Source organism: Arachis hypogaea, chromosome 6, assembly GCF_003086295.3.
Source record: "Arachis hypogaea cultivar Tifrunner chromosome 6, arahy.Tifrunner.gnm2.J5K5, whole genome shotgun sequence".
NCBI classification, from domain to species: Eukaryota; Viridiplantae; Streptophyta; class Magnoliopsida; order Fabales; family Fabaceae; genus Arachis; species Arachis hypogaea.
The window spans coordinates 97,950,704-97,970,080 of NC_092041.1; the positions used below are offsets into that span (position 1 = coordinate 97,950,704).

General features: G+C 33.2%; 1 long non-coding RNA gene across 5 annotated transcripts; it reads left to right on the plus strand.

Annotated features, from left to right (window-relative positions):
* The first annotated feature begins 8,386 nt into the window (after positions 1 to 8,386).
* LOC112697070 (uncharacterized) lies at positions 8,387 to 18,356 on the plus strand. 5 transcript variants are annotated; one of them, XR_003151059.3, is made up of 9 exons: positions 8,954 to 9,324; positions 9,479 to 10,218; positions 10,722 to 10,892; positions 11,128 to 11,263; positions 11,372 to 11,438; positions 11,645 to 11,718; positions 11,826 to 11,888; positions 17,720 to 17,791; positions 17,927 to 18,356. It is a non-coding gene; the product is annotated as an uncharacterized lncRNA (long non-coding RNA). The 5 variants fall into 5 exon arrangements; XR_003151061.3 differs by having other exon boundaries at positions 11,128 to 11,252; XR_003151060.3 differs by lacking the exon at positions 11,645 to 11,718 and having other exon boundaries at positions 8,387 to 9,324.
* Positions 18,357 to 19,377: the final 1,021 nt, after the last annotated feature.

Here is a 19,377-nt window from a genome sequence, read left to right on the forward strand (position 1 = left end):
AACTAATATAAATTAATGTACATGTGGTAGCTTTTGACACATCAGTTGTATTATATATGTATATATTCATTTTGGTTCTAATGAAAAAAAATTTCTCCTTTGCCATTAGTGATGTCACAGGCTGGATCAGCAATTCATCATGGTTTCAAATCCGAACTAGGTGCCTCCTTCTGCTATGCCTCCTACAGATGTAGTGACGACGTCGATAGAGCCTGTGGTGGGTGATTTTTCCAGTGCCCCTCAACAGGATGCCCCTTCACCACCGCTCGTCATTCGGCTGAGGATTTAGCCCAATGGCATGCAGTCGTAAGTTCAATTTTTTAATCTTAAGTTTATTTATCTTATGTGTTTGTTATTTTCTCTGACAGGTTTACACCAAACCCCAATGCTTGCACACAAGAGATCATTGAGGTCATTAAGTCCATGTACAACCACCCGTAACCGACCTACACGCAGATCCCAGTTGAGACCAAAAAGCGATGGTTTCAGAAGTGGATGGTAAGAACCCAATTTGTTTTGAATTAATGAACCGTATTTGAACTATATTTTATTCTGAATAACTAATCTTGGTGAATCACTTTGTGCAGTTGAAATTCATATGAGATGCATAACACAATCTCATGATCAGGAAGATCTACGACCACCGTGCAACCAAACGGCTTCAACAGATGATGAGCGACGTTCGTCAAGGGAAAGACCACCTAACATTGTAGATCTGTCCAAACATCAAGAAGGAACTGTAGGTCTATTTTAGAGATAATGAGGGGTTCAAGCGTCGCCGTCTGACAAACGTCCCTAACAGGGCTTCGCCTGAGTCATCGAGGTATGCAGGTGGGTCAATAATCTTCATGAAGACGAAGAGCAGACTGATAAGAATTTTAGCATTATTTAATGTTTTAGTAGTTACTTGAATTAGTTTTTTAATTTGATCATTTATTTTATAAGCATGTAATTGATTTATAAGCATTCTTGTTTCGAATATGATATTTGGTGTTAGCCTTGCTCTGTTGATATATACTTATATAGTCCTGTATGAACTGAACTGAGCTGAGATGATATAAAATTGCTTCGTTGGTTTAATTGGTTGATTTGTGTGGTTTATGATAAGAGAATGTTTGAACCATATACAAATTGGATTCATAGTTGAACTGGTTCTGATACGCTTGACTGGTTTATAATGTGTAAAATTATTGGTTTATTTTAATTTAGAATGGTTAAACTAGGTTGTAAGCACGTGGTCCGCGAATTAAGATTTCACACATCTTAACTGGCAAGTGCACCGGGTCATTCAAGTAATACCTCCGGTAAGTGAGGGTCGATCCTACGAGAATTATCGGACTGAATAAGCAATGGTTATCTAGTTGGACTAAGTTAGGCAAATCAGAAAAGAGGTTTGGTGATTGAAAAATGCATAAAGCATAAATAAGCAAATAACGAAAGCAAATAAGGGTTTGGTGAGAAAACAGTATGAGAAAATAGTTATGGCTTCGGAGATGTTTATCTTTCGGATTAAAAGTTTTTACCAACTATTTTAACAATGCATGATTCATTCCATGGAAAACCGTAAATAAATAAACCCTAATCTCTTAATGATTTAGTTTCCTCTAACTTTCATTAACTGCCACTCCTGTGGTCACTTAATTCTGATTAGAGGGTTAACTTCAAAAACTAGTTTATGGCCACAAAAACCCTAATTACCTAAAGCTAACATGATTATATGTCACATATCCCAATTAGTTCATGTAATTAGCAGTTTAGGAGAAATTTTTTTTCAAGCAATAGTTCAAGCGAGATAACTCTCCCGAGAATCACAAGAACTCATGTAGAATAAGGGTCATACTCTCATTTCACCCAAATTCATAAGATTAAGAACGAAAACAATCCTTAGAATTGAATAAAAACATTAGTTAAAATAGAAGAATAATAATCTCAATCCATAGAAATAAACAGAGCTCCTAACCTTAACCAAGAGGTTCAGTTGCTCATGACTTACAGAGAAACTAGAGTTTTGAAAACAAACGTGCCGAAGGAAGAAAATCTCAATCACAAGTGATCTTTTCCTTTTTATACTAACCTCATTTGAAATGGAAATAAAATAAAATAATAAATTCTAAGACTAAAAGATATTGTTTGTAAATAAAAATTACAAAATTATAAAATAAAATAAAACTAATAAATGCTAAATCCACTTGAGAAGTCAAAGAGGGAGTGAGTTTAAATGGCGTTAAATGCCCCAAAGGGAGTTAACTTGTCTTGGCCTTTATCCCTTACTGGCGCTGGCGTTTAGCGCTCAGGGAGGGTGCTGCCAGCTTTCTCCTTTTTAGGTCCAAACTCTGCCAAATTTTTCCGAATTTTACCTGAAATCATAAAAATACTAAAACAACTCAAAGTAGCATCCAAAGGGAATTTTTGCACTAAAATCAAATAAAACTAAATAAATTCTAACTAAAAACAACTGGAAAATGTTAAGAAAAAGGTACAAGATGCTCACGTATCATATATATTTGTCTATCATTTAACATTTAACATTTAACATTTGTATCTGGAATTGCAATAGAAAAGTGTTTTACCCAAAACATTTAACATTTGTATTACAGCTTCCCAACTTCCTAACTTGAATTCATTTGCCAAAGTTTGTTGCCATTTAACTGAATTTTGTGAAAATTATAGGGGTGATGATGATGAAGACTAGAACAATGGTCAAGAAAAGAAAACACTACTCCATATCTAGGACTAAAGATAAAGGGTATTTGTCACTCCAAACTTCTTATTGTTCTTTTTCTTACTTCATATGCTTCTTTTAATTTTAATTTCTAGTAGCTTAATCTCCTTCTAACTTGTTTAATTTAATATATCGTTAATCTTTTAGGTGCTAATGGTGCTGTTAATGTGAGATCATGAGCAATATTATATATATCTATCTATAAGTATGTTAAGGGTTTGAAATATTTATTGAATTTGATGATGATACTTATTATAACCACATATAGCCAGTAAGTTGAGAATTATATGATGATGATCTTAGTTGTTGAATTTTGGATTATCATAATAATAATAAATAGGGATGATAATTACCATATCTAGGACTCAAGGATAATGATTTGGATTATCATATATATTTGTCTATCATTGTTTAATTTGTTCATTTATTTTATTGGTTGATATATTAATTTGTAGTCTAAGTTGTTGGATCTTGAGGTGATACTGGTGCAGACCTTCAAGTATACCCATACTTTGAAGGCAAACAAGGATAAATTTACTGACGAGCGATCTGCGGCCCATTATGTGAGTTTACATTAATCCTATTATCCTAATCACAACTAACGTGTGTGACGCAGGAGGAGTACACGCAGAAGTTAGAGGCCGCGACCAACAATCTCAGCCACCTAGTGGGGACAACGAAGCTGGATCCGAGAACTCAGTGGTAGATCCTGATAGGGTTTGGGGTGAGACCGCCTCTAAACCCCACAAGAATTGCCACTTTGGGTTGGGTCGTTCTTCGCCAGTGGCCTTTGCTCTTCCGAATTGGCGGGTTCCTCTGCCTTTACCCCTGTCACCAGCCTTGCTGATCCCCAGAAAGTTGTCAACTTGAGGGATGAGGTGCAGAAGCTAACACATGAGCTTCACCAGTAAGTGGAGCAGTCTGAGCAGAGGTATCGAGACCTTCTTGCACGCGTTACCGTCAGCTCGGACTTGACGGAGAAGCTAGATCTGTTCGATCGATTGTGACAGCAGATGGAGGAGTACAACCAGCATATACGCGCTAGAGGCAGCGGCGCTGCTGGTGGGCACTGATGGGAGGACCTACTCCGCCGTCTCAACAGGCGGACCATGACGCCAACGACGAAGATTACCGAAATCTATAGGACCATTTATTTTTTAATAAAATAATTTGTTGATTTATGCTAACTTTAAACTTTTGCCAACAATTTTATTAACAAGAGTCTACTAATTATGGTTTAACAGTGCCAAAAAATAAAAAATAAAAAATATTACCGTCAATCCGATAGTAACCTGGCGCCTAAACATGTGAAATAGCGGCAAAGTTACCTTCGGATAACCATCAATACAATCTCGCCAAATCCATTGAAAAAAGCGACGAAAAATCCGTTGGTAATTAGCATCGGACGAAAAAATCTGCCAGTAAACAGTTTTCGACGACATTTATACCGTCAACTCAAGTACAAAGGTAAATTCGACGGTAACTTTTTTACCGGCCGATTTATTTGATGACTCCGATGGTAGTCAGTGTATTTCTTGTAGTGTCAACTCTTACAGATATTCATATTTGAGAAGATTCTTTCAATTAATACAGTTATTATGGGAAAAGCTAAGACTAACTTCAAAAGAAGATAAGTAATACTCTTTCGAGTTAATTTCTAAGAAAGAACACCAATACCATTTAAATTAAGAATTGATCATTCTAATAGACATCTTATATGAAATTATTAAATTAACTATTGAGTACCAAAAATTGAGTAAAAAGTTATTATGAGATTAAATTTAATAATTTAATAAGGATAAATTATTATTATTATTATTATTATTATTATTATTATTATTATTATTATTATTATTATTATTACTAAAAAAATTTTAAGTTTTAGTGGGGCGCTTGCCCTGGGGCAAAGAACATAGATCCATCCCTCTATATACAAGTGACAAACGAATAAAAAATAGTTATGTTTGGTTTTGAGAACATGATAAGACATGATATTTAGAACAAAATATAAAAAATAGATTCACAAAAATTAATGTTTTTATATTTTGTTTAATAATAAACCGAATATAAGATAGAATAAATAATAAAAATCTAATTTATTTTTATTTTTTGTTTACACAAAATAAAAAAATATATAATTATATAAAAACTTGACAGTAATAATAAAAAAAGGTAAAATAAGTTATGTCTCTTTCTTGAATTTTTGTATCTTTTTTATTAAAAAAAATACAAAATATATTAATTTAATATCTTATAACACAACATCTCTATTTATATTTATTGTTTATGAAGTATAAATTTACTGATTTGCCCATTTTCTCTACCTCTAATAAGGTAGAGAAGTTATGGTACTCTCATCAAAGTTAAAAATTCCAACTTCAAATAATACAGAGGCTTGTTCCTTATTTCTCTACTCTCTCGGAATCGAAAACACCAATCTTGAAACCATCGTTTTCCATTCAATCCAATTCTCTCAATGACATTCCATCGAACACCTTGTCCCAATCTCACCTCTTCTCTTCTTTCTTCCACACTCACCGCTCTTTACCACTCTTTTCATCCACCATCTCCTCACTCTCCTCCTTCGTTACTATTCTCTCTCTACCAACAAGCTTCTTTTCTACCATAGTATATTTTTTTTGTCAAAATCAATATAAATTCAAAACTAGCTTGATCAAAATAAAAAAATTACTATAACATAATCAGTTAATTACAAGCAAAATACATAATCAATTTTTTTAGGACAATCAAATTTCTTTAACATAATCAGTGAACAAAAATAGAACCAATTCAAAAGCAGAAATATATACAGAATGAAATAGAAACAGAATAAAGCAAACGTAAAATAAATCAAAAGAAGAATAAAACAGAAGTAAAATGAAGCAAAAGTAGAATGAAACAGTAGCAAAAGCAAAATGAAGTAGAACGGAGGCCAAATCCGAGACCGAATATGAGATGGTGAGCAATAGACACTGACAACATACAGAAAAGGAGCATCTCGTCGGCAACCTCCTCCAACGACGATGGCAACACCGGTGTCACCCTCCACGACCTCCCTCTTCCGTGGCCTCCACGCCTCTCTTTCTCCTCGCAATGTGATCTCCCTTTCGTTGTCTCTTTCTCGTTCTGTCTTTCTCTCTCTTCCATCGATCTAGGTCTCCTTCTCTTTTCGTGGCCGTGGTGGTGATGGAGATTAGTCGGTGACTGTGGTAGTGGCGTACTATTCCTCTTTTCTTACTTCTCTCTTCCATCGACATCACCTTATCTTCCTCCTTTTTCTCCTTCGTCCTCTTTCTTCTTCCTCTCTTTTTCTTTCTCTTATCTTTCTTTCTCTCTCTGTGAGTGTGTGTGAGAGAATATTGAGAATTTTTTGTAATTTAAGAAATAAGGAATATTGTCGTTTAGATTTTCTTATTTTATGTGTAGTATATTCGTTTTGTTTAACAAAATATTCCATTAATACTAACATTTTTGTCACATACAATAGGGATTTAATTGTAAAATTTAATATTCTATAGAGACTCAATTGAAAAGAAAAAAAGTATAGGGATTTAATTAAAAATTCAGTAAGACTATAGAAACTAGTAAAGTAATTAAATTTTTTAAAAATAATTTTTAAAATTTTTAAAATAATTTTAGATGTTTGTTATTATTTAGTTTTAGATATCTTTTTGAAGATTTTAGGTGTTTTTTCAATTAGGTTTTAGATATTTATCGTGATATTTGAATTGATATTTTTTTCAAAAGAATTTAAAAATATTTTGGATATTTCATTTTTTGTTAGGTTTTAGATATTTCATTTTGTTAAGTTTTGGATTTTTTTATTAGTAATTTTTAAAATAAATTTTAAAAATTTTTAAATAATTTTTGGAATTTAAAAAAAGTTAAAAAAATAATATTGAAATGATTTGACAATAATTTTGACTGTTTGTTATTATTTGATTTTAGGTTTTTGTTTTTTAGATTTTGAATTTTTTTTAGGATTTAGATATTTCTCAATCATAATAATTTAAATTGACGTTCTTTTTAAAAATAAATTAAAAAAATACTAGTTAGCTATAATTAGTTGCATTTTTTTATAGGCTACTTAGCGAAATTATTTTTTAATCAGCCTCTTTCCGTTAATAGGTGTCGTTCTCTTGGTTGTTGATCAACTTTTAGCTAGCCAGCTATGATCAGCATTAACTTAGCCACTGTAAACGTGGCCTATATAATATTCATAAATAATAAAAACATTTATCGTCGAAACTATAAACCCAACAAAATTAACATAAATTTTCATTTGAATTATTTATTTCACCCGATTCACGTATCGGATTCTTTTTATCGAATTAAACTCAGTCGTCTATTTCAATTGTAAAGTAATAATTGAGAGGGAAATATAAAAAGGAATAGCTAGGTTTAATGGTTTATTTATGGATAAACAACTTCCCCATCTGAAAGAAAACAACACGTTGATCGAATGAATGCTCTTGAACAAAAAGATGAAGGATAATGTAATCAATTTGCCAAGGCGATGAATCATGTATATTATTGCTTGAACCAAAATAATGTTGTCAGAATCTAATACCTCAATAATTGAGGGTTCCAATTCCAGGTTTATTCATTATGCACGGTGTCTGTTTAAGTATTGATGGTAAGTCGCAAGAGTCAAGACCATGAATTTTATGACCAAACGAAAATAATTAATAGGGTTAAAGTATATTTTGTTCTTTAAAGTATAGGTCGAAATATTTTTTGTTTTTAATTTTTTTTATATACAAAATCATCTATAAAGTTTAAAACCAAGTTTTAAAATCGTTTTTTATACTTAAATATTAAAATTTTAGACTAAATTATCCATAACAAATAAATTATAAAAAAAAGATAAAAAAATATTTCTACTCCTGCGAATGGGGAAGGGAAAAAGAAAAAAGAAAACGGAAGAAAAAGAAAAAGACGCTGACCACGATCTACTTCTATTTCTGCTTCTACTATCACCTTTATACGATTTTGGTTCCTAAGATAAGAACGATTTTAAAATCAAGTTAAATTTTAAGGACGATTTTATATGAAAAAAATGAAGATAAAATTTTTTTGACTCATACAATAGAGATCAAAATCGTGTTTAATCTTAATTAATAAGCACTAAGCAGAAAGCTAAATTCTAGGATTTATTTTGTTTCCTCCTCATAGAGTACAAGTTCAATTTTAAAGTCATTTGTATAGAAGGCATGTAATTTTAATATTTTATTTTTTTTAATGGTGAGAAAAAATTTAAATGTTTGAATCAAACTCTAATCTTTACACTACTTAAATTTTTTCTATTCACAAAAAAAATTATAAAAAAAATTCGCTTAACGAACTGCCAAAATTTTAAATACGAAAAGATTTTTTTTAATTATATTTATAAAAACGGTATCAAAAATTAATTTTTAAATTCTTTTAAAAATATATGTATGTTATTTTTTTCACGTTTTAAAATATTTTGTAACTTATTTATTATTTGAATCCTTCATAATTATATTTTGTGAGAGATATAAAACTTTGCATATCATTTTAATTGTCTACCCTAAAATTTTATTTATATTTATATTAAAAAAATATATTATATCAATTGAGCTTTAAAAAAAGAAAGAAAGTGTTATTGCAAATATTTAAAACCTCAATTTGCTATGGATGTATGTAGTTTTAAGCTATGTCGCTAACAAAGAGTCACTAAAAAAAATCACTTTTATTTTGTTAGATTTTGGGTATCATATTTGTAAAAGACGCATTAATAATAGTTATTATCAGATATACTCTGCTAAAGTTTTGTGTAATGTCTTGCTAGGATTTTAGGTTGTTACCACTCGTTTATTCAAAATCAAACTTTGTTTACGCTAAAGTAGTTGTATTTCTGACTAACTTGTTCTTGTTAATCCATAATAAACGAGATAGATGAGAGTACAAGGAGAGATCAGATTGGTATGGAGGATATGGAGGAGATAGTGTGTTCAGAGGAAGAAGATATCAAATCAGGATTAGAGGATTTTTTAACGAGTTTAGTTGAAAGGTTGATGTCAGATAGAAGTTTCAGTATCCCTACAAGAGGGACGGATAATAGCAGCGAAAAATTAGCAGCCATTTTTAAAATCGTCGCAAAAACAAAGGACTCGCGGCAGTTATGAACGCGGTTTGGCCGCCGCTGCAAAGCTGCTCAGGATAACAATGGTTCAGTTTAAATAGCTGCACATCAATCACTTTGGGTATATATTATTATCATTAATTTATTATTATTATTATTAAAACACTAACGCTTTATACACTACTCCTCTTTAGAAAACACTCACCACTCACCGCGCTCCAATCCCTCTTCTCCATCATCATACACTCCCCACTAGCCCTAACTCTCAGCCCTAATTCCTATAGCCCTCCAGCCGTTAAAGCCCTCGCCTTTCGCAGCTCTCGCCATCGAAGGTATGCTCATTTCCTTGCGTCGTCAGAAGGTCGTTTCAGAGTTGTTGGTCGCGTTGCCGTCTCTGCCCTCGTTGTCAAGCCCGGACCTATCCTCGTCGTCAAGCTCGGACCTATCCTCGTCGTCGTCGGTTCATAGTTGCTGCTCGCCCGTCTTCTGTTCTCCTGTAAGCACTCATTCCTACTTCTTCAGTTGCGTTTTTCTATTTTGTATAATTGTTGTTGTATAGATTTTGACTTCTGACATAATTGTATGGATTCTGAGTTAATTTTATGGCTATTGGTTTGAAATTGGGATTTTCTTCTGCACTAATTTTTCAGGTTTTTGGTGTTTCAAGTTCGTTAATTGGTTTTCGAGTGATAATTGTTTGTCCTTTATTATCGTCAGAGATTAGCATCAAGCTTCGCGTTGCATATGCAACGGAGATCTCCACTCGATTTGTGTTATCTCTCTTTATTCGACATCTGTTCTCAACTACTCTGCCTCCTCGTTGAGATCCGGCTTCAATTTCTCTCCAACGATGCCGACATTAATCTCAGGGAAGTTTCTTATTATTTTATTTTCTATTTAATTGATTTATCATTTATTTCATCTTTGTTTTTTTTGCTATCTAGTTTAATCTTGGAAGATGTTTTTAACAAACTATTGAGAGATGAATTTGCTTTTTTTGAGATTCAGATTTGGTTGTAAAATTTGAGTAGATTCTCTATAAAATTCATGTATGTTAGGGTTATCTATTAGGAATTAGGTTGACTTTTTGGATCAGTTTTAATTGATGAGTTTTCATTTACACTCTTTGTCTCTAATTCGAAAAATATATTGACAGAACACAATATTATAGTACTAATTAATCACTGTCATTGAATTGTTTTGCAACTTGAAATGATAATATAACTGATCATATTCTTGCTCATTGAAGGTTATTTACACATGGATGGAAGGTATAAGTAGTGCTAACACAGTTGAAAATGGTGTACATCATTCTCAAGTTCGATGTAGTGGAGACTAGAAAGATACAATTGTCTAGAGATTTTACCAATCTGTCAGCTTTTAATGAAAGGTTGCTATTTATTGCAGAAGTTTGCATATTTCACTGATATTGCTTTAATTTTGGTCTATGTCCTGTAGAAGTATCACATGTTTTTTCAATTAAAAGAGTCATTATTTAGATTTCTTGTTGGACATTTCCTTTTCAACTCAATTGGCAACATAAAAGAGTGATGTATTTTAGTTCCTATTTATACATAAAAGAGTATGTATTTTCATTCCCTTTTATATATTGATTTATAAATTGAAATTCATAAAAGATTGAAGGGTGCTACTTTCTTAAATGTTATCCTCTTGTGGAGAATCTGTTATTCTAACGTCCTGTGGTATATTGAGTGACAAAACTGATTTTAAAAGAAAGTTTGTTAAGTTATCTACTTTCTAAAAGCTTTCCTCTTTCGTCAATTCTTTCTCTTATTTCTCAAGGACTGAATAATTGACTTTTCTATAAAATGTAGTATTGCTGAGGACAGAGTTATTTTTTCAGTAGTGAACACAAAGTTATCTTTCTTTCAGAAGCATGCTGAAGAAGAAAGCCAATTTAATTACTTCTGGTGTTTGATTGAAAGAATTCAAGGTGAAGGAGTAACATCTAATTCCAAAGTTGAATTTTATTCAAAGCTGTGCTCACATGCTGATCATATAATGGAAACCATCTAGAGGCATTTCAAGAATGAAGATGTTCAGGTGAGTTTTCATTGCTAGAGTGAGATACGGACTGTATGTAGTGTTAATCTTCAACAATAAGCTATCTTTTTATTTATTTAATTATTTTCAATACATGATATATTCTGTACTTCTTAATTCATAGTTGAATTATTGAAAAAAAGTTAGTCAAAATAGCTGCAACAGTAAGCTATCTTTTTATTTATTTAATTATTTTTAATACATGATATATTCTCTCTCATTTTTGCTTGCACAGAAGCACTTTAGTATCAAAAGGCAATGTGAATTTTTATATCAAAGCTTGTGCATGATGCCTTTGAAATTGATTGAATGTGTGCTGCCATGGTTGATTGGATCATTGACTAAAGATCTGAAAAATATGTAATTAGCAGGTTTTTTGTCTATTTTAAAATTTTCTTCTTGTGAAAATAAAATACATATATGATGAGTACTTTAGCATGAGACTTCCATATCTAATGATTTTTTGCAATTCATTCCAGCTCCAGCAACAGAATTTGCTGTAGTCACACTACTTTTGTGGTTGGGCTTGCAAGGCTCATAACTATGGTATGTGTTTGTCTTCAAGTGCATTAGCTATTGATCATAGGCCATAGCTAATTTGATTGGCTTTATGTGCAAGTTATTGAAAGTACCTGAATCTTTTCCTATTCAATTTTTAGTTTGCTTTTGTGATTATTTTTGTAATATATTTTACTTTACTGTAATGTTATTTCTATAGAAATATATTATAATTATTTAATTTCATGTTTTAGATAAAATTATATTCTAAGCTCTATGAATGTTGGTGATATATCATATATTATTTCATGCAGAGCACATTTCACATGTGAGTTAATCTTATTCGAATGTGATATAGAGCTTATTATCCTTGAACAATTTTGTTTTGGTGCTTGAAATTGAATTAACCATTTTGGAAATGCCTTTTGGTATCAGTTTAATGAAGAGGCACACTCTCCATACAACAAGAAGTAGAAGACCATCATACATCCAGGAGAGGTACAAAGGATTCAAATAGCACGTGCTTTATATCAAGATCATGATATATATATATATATATATATATATATATATATATATATATATATATATATATATATATATATATATTTGATGATCCTTTTAATGTTGTTGATGCTCATGATATTTTATTTGGCGCTTCCTTTTGTATTATCTAATTTGGATCTTTAATAGGGTCATTACTAAATGTGTTATTACTTGTGATATTTTAGCCATTTTTAGTTTGCTCTTATTTTTGTGTTTGCCTAGATGATGAAGCAATATAATTGAGTAGCTTTATGAAGCCAATTTTTTTTTAATATAGATGTGAAAATTGTGGGGGTTATAAACCTCTGCAATATAATTTTTTTTTAAATTGCATATAAAATTGCAGCGGTTTGTAAACCGCTGCAATTTTTTTTAAAAACCCTTTAGCCGAATTGCGGCGGTTTCAAACCGCCGCAAATAATCTAATCCCATTTTGCAGCAGTTGTGCCAGCGGTTCGTTCGAACCACCGCAAAATCAAATCTCCACGCCCTAACTTGCAACGGTTACTGAACCGCTGGTATGCTGTTTCGCGACGGTTAAAAACCGCCGCAAATCCTCAAAAAAACCGCTGCAATTTCCAGTGTGTCTTGTAGTTATGGACATGATGGAGGCAGCATTTTTTACAATCTGGAACCAACCAAAGGGATTTCGATTGACATACCATGGTGAAAATATTTATCAATTCTTTTTCGCTAAAGACGTTGATGTGATAAGGGTAGAAAGGGGATCCCCAATAGATCTTTAAGAAATATGTAATCCACGTGAGGCGCTGGAGTATAGAGATAAATATTGAAGAGGCGAATTACTCACTAATACCTACTTGGATCAAATTATGGGATATGCCAGATCATTGCAAAATGAAGGAGGCTGCTCGTAAGATTGGGTAAGGTACTGGAGGTGGAGAGTTACATGATGAGAGGTAAAGAGGATCGGATCATGAAGGTGAGGATTAACTTGAATGTCACTCACACGCTAAAGTAGAGTATTAGAATGGCTAGTCCAGATAAAAAAATTTTTGAAGTTCAACTGAAATATGAACGCCTAGAGATATATTGTAGTTTCTATGGATTTATTGGCCATGATTCTAGAAATTACAATAAATCCTTGAAAAATTTAGCTGATCTGAGTCTAAAGGAGGATAAGTGGAGTTTTCAACTACAAGCAGAATTCATAGGGTGGGAGCTGGAGGAATCCCAAACATTAATAAAAGAGTAAGAGAAGAAAATTAGTTAACCAAAAAGCCAACCCCTGTTAGTCTCATTAAAAGTTTTTTCCAAGTATCCTATAATGACGTCAATAAAAAAAACCATGATCCACATCAAGCCTGACACAGAAAATCAAAATTCTCCAATCCTGGACCTACATATTCATAATCCAAACAAACTATCACCAATTTCCTATCTCAAAACAGTAGTAGGGAACATATCCCTGCAGGAGTTGAGGAGGTAAGGGGGGAGCTGTTTTATATAGAGAAAGTAGGCATATTCCAGCGGGACAGTAAATCTAGTAATGACTGTAGGAGCTTCAAGAGGTAGAAGATTAAGCCTTTAGCACGTCAAAGTAATGAGGCTAGAAACATCAAGACGATTATAAGGATGAAACGTAATACAGAGGTTAGGGAGGAGGAAGAAGAAGGTTAGATTGAGAAAGAAGGGTCAGTTGAGAGGAATGCTAATTGGGGTGAGGGTACCAACCTACCAATGGCACCCACGGTACTATGAAGCTGGTAATGTAGAACTGTCGAGATTTGGAAAAATCCCTAATAGTTCATAATATCAAAGGGATTCAGAATTCCCATTCTCCCGAAATTGTCTTCTTATTTGAGACAAATAACTAATCCTTGTTAGTGGAAAGACAGTTAAAAAGTGTGGATTTTACAGAGGTATTTTGTGTTAATCCTAAGGGTGCGGCAGGAGGCTTGACTCTTGCATGGAAGGAAGGAGTGAAGGTGAAGGTGAATAGCAGTGCTGAATTTTATATATCCTTCTCAATTGAAGATCAAGAAAGAAGAATCACATGGGAGATGTTAGAAGTTCACCTACACAATACTGACCAGCTGAGAGAAAATTAATATGAGGCCTTGCTAGAGATTATTAGGCAACTAGGTGACAGATATGTTGCCATTGGTGATTTTAATGCCATATTATCATCAGATGAAAAGGAGAGAGGAAGGGAGAAATCGTTTCAATCCATTCAAAAGTTTCAAAACTTTATGACCTGCTTGGTGGATATGGGGTATCTGGGAAAAAAATTTACGCGGTGGAATCGGAATTGTCAAGAGAGAATAGTCAGAGAGAGACTAGATAGAGCATTTATGTCACTAAAACTAAGAGAGGAATATCCGTTGGCTACAATCACACATCTGGATGACATTAGTTCAGACTATCGCCCTTTGCTATTAAACGCAAATTCAGTAACCATCAAGAGCAAAAGGAGGTTCAAGTTTCAAGAAAAATAGTGTGGAGATGAGATGATTGATATAATTGTTAATGAAGTGTGGCAAACAAGCGTTTCTGGCTCTCCAATGTACCAATTATTTCAGAAACTAAAGCGCTACAGATCTGAAATAGTCAAATGGCAAGCTTCGGGGGTAGGAAATTTAAGAAAAGAAATAGAAAAGATTGCGACTAAACTCTTGGCCTTGAAGGAATATCTCAACTCTGCTAATAAAATAGAGATCTTACAACTAGAAGAAGATTTGAGTAATGCATGTATTATGGAGGAAAAGTTTTGGAGGGAGAAATCAAGAATCGAATGGCTTAAATGGGGAGTTCAAAACACAATTTTTTTTACTCCAAGAGTTAAGATAGAAACAGGAGAAATAAGATATGGAGGTTAGAGGATGAGAATAGAGAATGGTGTACTACTCAGAAATAATTGGGGCGAGAGTGCAAAGATACTTTGAAGAGTTGTTTACAACAGAGAGTCCTTAAGATCTTTCCCATGTGTTGGCTGGTTTGAGAAAGAAGATTTCCTTTGAGACTAATCGGCACCTTACTAAATCGATCAATGAAGATGAAATTAAGAAGACAAATTTTTCTATTGACCCAGGAGCTGCCCCAACAGATGATGGTTTCAGTGAAAAAAATTTCCAGTTCTATTGGAGGATCATTGGAGGGGATGTATGCAGGGCAGTTAAGAGTTGTTGGTGGAGGAAGAGATCCTGAAGAGTTTCAGCCATACACAAATTTGCTAACTCCAAAGACTCCAAATACAGAAAATATGTCACAGATTCGACCCATCAGCCTAAGCATCGTATTCTATAAGATTATATCCAAGGTACTTGTCCATCGCTTGCAGGCTCTTATGAAAAGAATAATTAGTGATAATCAGAGTGCATTTATTAGAGGGAGACTTAATAGTGATAATATTCTTGTGGCTCATGAATGCATACATTTTTTAAAGAGTAAATCATTTGGGAGTACTGATTTAGCACTAAAAGTGGATTTGAGCAAAGCCTATGATCGGGTGGAATGGAGTTTTGTGTGGTTCGCAATGAAAAAGCTTGGTTTTTGTCGAGGTAGATAGAATGGGTGAAGGAATGTGTCACTACTATTTCTTATTCTGTTATTGTAGAAAATTCTCATATTAGTTTCTTTAAACCAAGTAGAGGGTTCCGGCAAAGAGATCCCCTCTTACTCTACCTTTTTCTATTATGTGCAGAAGGTCTATCCTTTCTGCTCCATAAAGGAGAACAGGATAATCTAATTCAAGGGTTTCGATTGAACAGTAGATGTCTATCCATCAACCATCTTTTATTCACTGATGACTCTTTACTATTTTGTAAAGCAACACCACATAATTGTGCTAATTCGATTAATGTTATTCAGCAATATGGCTCCTTAAGTGGTCAGATCATCAATTTCAGTAAGTCTGTAGTATTTTTCAATAAAAATATCCCTCATTCTATTAAGGAAGAACTGGCTACTTTTCTCTAAGTTCCCAATATTAGTGCACAGGACAAATATTTGGGTCTTTTATCTATTGTTAACATATCAAAAAGTCATACATTTGCTTATGTAAAATATAAGGTTTCAAAAAAGCTACAAGGTTGGAAGCATCATCTATTGTCAGTAAGTGGAAGAGAAATCTTAATCAAAGCTGTGGGGTGTGCTATACCTATCGATACTCTAAGTTGTTTCAAACTGTCTGAAATTTTACTAGATGATATTCACAAAATGATGATGCAATTCTGGTGAGGTCAAAAATTGAATGAAAAAAAACTTCAATGGATCAGTTGGGATACAATAAGCAGAACTAAAGAGGAAGGAGGATACTAATAACTAAACCAAATTCTCTATTTTATAAAGTCTTCAAAAGTAAATATTTTAGACTTATCTCTTTTTTAGAAGCAAAACCAGATTTGAGACCATATTAGACCTGACAGAGCTTACTGGAAGGTAGAAAAATCCTAGAACAAGGTACCAAATGAAAAGTTACAACACAGAATATAGTAAAATTCAAAGAAGTCCCATGGTTTGGTAACTTACCTCCATTCTGATTACATGAAGAAGACTATAGTGATGAAAATTTGATTTGGCTAAGACAACTATTCAACGAGATAGGGGGTTGGAATATACACCTTATTGACAGTGTGTTCAGACCCAACATAGCACAACAGATCTGACAAATAGACATTGAAGAAGGTAAAGATTCAGTCCTTTGGATAAAGCATGATTCAGGTCATTATAATGTTAGAACGTGATATGAAGTAGCTTACAAGTTTTTCCATAAGCCAATTGAAGCTCTTTATGCCAGACTCAAAAGAAGACAACTATGGAGGAGCATCTGGAAGGTTCAATGTCAACCAAGAATTAAGGCCTTTCTATGAAAACTTTCTCATGAAGGGCTAGCAGTGAAGACAAATCTTCATAAGAGGATAGCTCAGATCCCCAATTTGTGCCCGTGCTATTCTTCACTATCGGAAATACACCTTCATGCGTTGATATTCTGTCCGAAAGTTGTGCAAGTTTGGAATCAATCACCAATAGCTAGTGTAATTCCTAGAAATACGAATATGAAACCATGGGAGTGGTGGTGTCAGTTAATGGAAGAGATGAGAAGAGGAGATTCAAAAGAAAAATTAAGTCAAATGAGCTACCTTCTATCAAAAATCTGGTTGTCCAGGAACTCTCTCATCTTTGAGAATTGCAGAGTTAAGGTTGAGAAAATTTTGTCCCAAGCTCTGAAATTTGCAGAAGAGTATGAAAGACTTGGGAGGCATAGCCACCGAAACTGAAGATGGAAGAATATCTTGACCTATTGTTCTGAATCCATAATGCTTTAGTATGGTATTTTTTTTTGGAGTCCCCCTAATTTATGTTTATTGCATATGCTTATCCCTAATTTTGTGAAAATTGTAATCGAACCATTTGATTGCAATAAAGGTATTAACTTTGATAAAAGAAAATAGTTATTGTCGGATTTTTGAATCTGACACTAATTTACCAACGGATTTTTGAGTGTTGCCATAGAAAAATTTGACTTACTAAAAATTAGTCTTTTTTTCTCTCTTTATTTATTTATTTAATATTTTGAAGGGAAAAAGTCTCAATATACCCAAAGTATGGAGAAGTCTAGATCATACTTAAAACAAAACAAAACAAAGAAAAAGGCAATAACAGAAAAAAAATCCCTTATGACCTAAACACCTTTTTTATTAGTAAACCAAAAAAGCTTAAGAAAAGTATATCTAAAATTGTTGTTTGTGATTGTCAAATGATCTTGCCCTTATCTCTCAAATAGAACCTCAAAATGTGAAAAAAGTCTTTGATGATCATAGGTCAAAGCAATGGAAGAGGAGCTAATCCAATTTGAAAAAAATGAAGTTTGAACATTGGTGCCAAACTGATACGTAAGTATCCTATACCCTTTTTCTAGTTGTTTTTATATTGTTTTTAGCTAGATTTTATTAAGTTTTATTATGTTTTAGTGCAAAATTCATATTTGGATGCAACTTTGAGTTTTTCTTGTGTTTTTATGATTTTAGGTGAAATTCGAAGTAATTTGGAGAAGATTGGAGCAAGGAACGAAAAAAGTTGCCAGCTCTCCCTTGGGCGCTAAATGCCCAACTTGGCGTTTAACGCCAGCAAGGGAGCACGGGGTCATAGGTGCAACTCCTCTTTGGGCATTCAACGCCCAATCCTGACGTTGAACGCTAACTTGCTGTCCATTTTGCATCAATTGGGCCTCCAAAGTGGATTTTAGCACTTCTTAGGCGTATCTTCTTTTTGTAATTTTTAATTTAAAATAATATCTTTTAGGTTTAAAGGAGATCTTCTTCGATACTTTTTAGAAACCTATTTTCTTTGTAAAGTTATGAGCAACTAAACCTCCTGGTTAAGGTTAGAAGCTCTGTTTATTTCTATGGATTAATATTATTAATTTTCTATTTTAATATATGTTTGATTCAATTCTAAGGTGTGTTTTCGTTCTTAATCTAATAAAATTGGGTGGAACGGAAGTATGACCATTTTTCTACATGAGTTCTTACGATGCTCTGACCAAGGTCGCTTGAGCTATAGCTTGAAAACACTCCTCCTAGACTGCGAATTACCTGGACTACTTAGAATATGTGACATGAAATCCGATTAGCTTTGGGTAATTGAGGTTTTTGTGGCGCTAAACTAGTTTTCTGAACTTCACCCTCTGATCTAAAACAACTGACATTGTCTGTGGCGTTTTAGTATGATTAAAAAAGATTAAATTGCTACGGAATTAGGATTTAATCACTTACAGTTCGCCATAGAATGAATCATTCATTGTTAAAGTAGTTGGTAAGAAGTATTGATCCAGAAAGATAAACATCTCCGAGACCTTAACTGTTTTCTTATATTGATTTTTCACCAACCTTTAATTGCTCTTCTTTATTATTCTGGTTTATGCATTTTCAACAACTACTCTCTTTACTTTTTGCCTGACTAAGTCCATCAAGATAACTATTGCTTGCTCAATCCAACAATCTTCGTGGGATCGACCCTTACTCACCTGAGGTATTACTTGGATGACCCGGTGCACTTGCCGGTGAAGTTGTGCGAGTTCTAATTTTTGCGTACCACAAGCTCAAATGGGAAAAAGGTGACGGAAATTAAATGGATCTTTCGGAACAAATTAGGTGAAGATGGTAGCATTACAAGAAACAAGGAAAGACTAGTAGCTCAAGGATATGATCAAGAAGAAGGGATTGACTTCGACAACTTTTTTGCTCCGGTTGCAAAAATAGAAGCAATAAGATTGTTGCTTGTTTATGCCATTCACAAAGGGTTTAAACTTTTTCAAATAGATGCCAATGTGCCTTTTAAATGGTATTATTGATAGAGAGGTATACGTGACATAATCTCCCAGTTTTGAAAACAAAGATTTTCCAAACTATATTTTTAAATTTTCTAAACTCTTTATAGTTTGAGACAAGCTCCTAGAACTTAGTATGAAATACCTAGC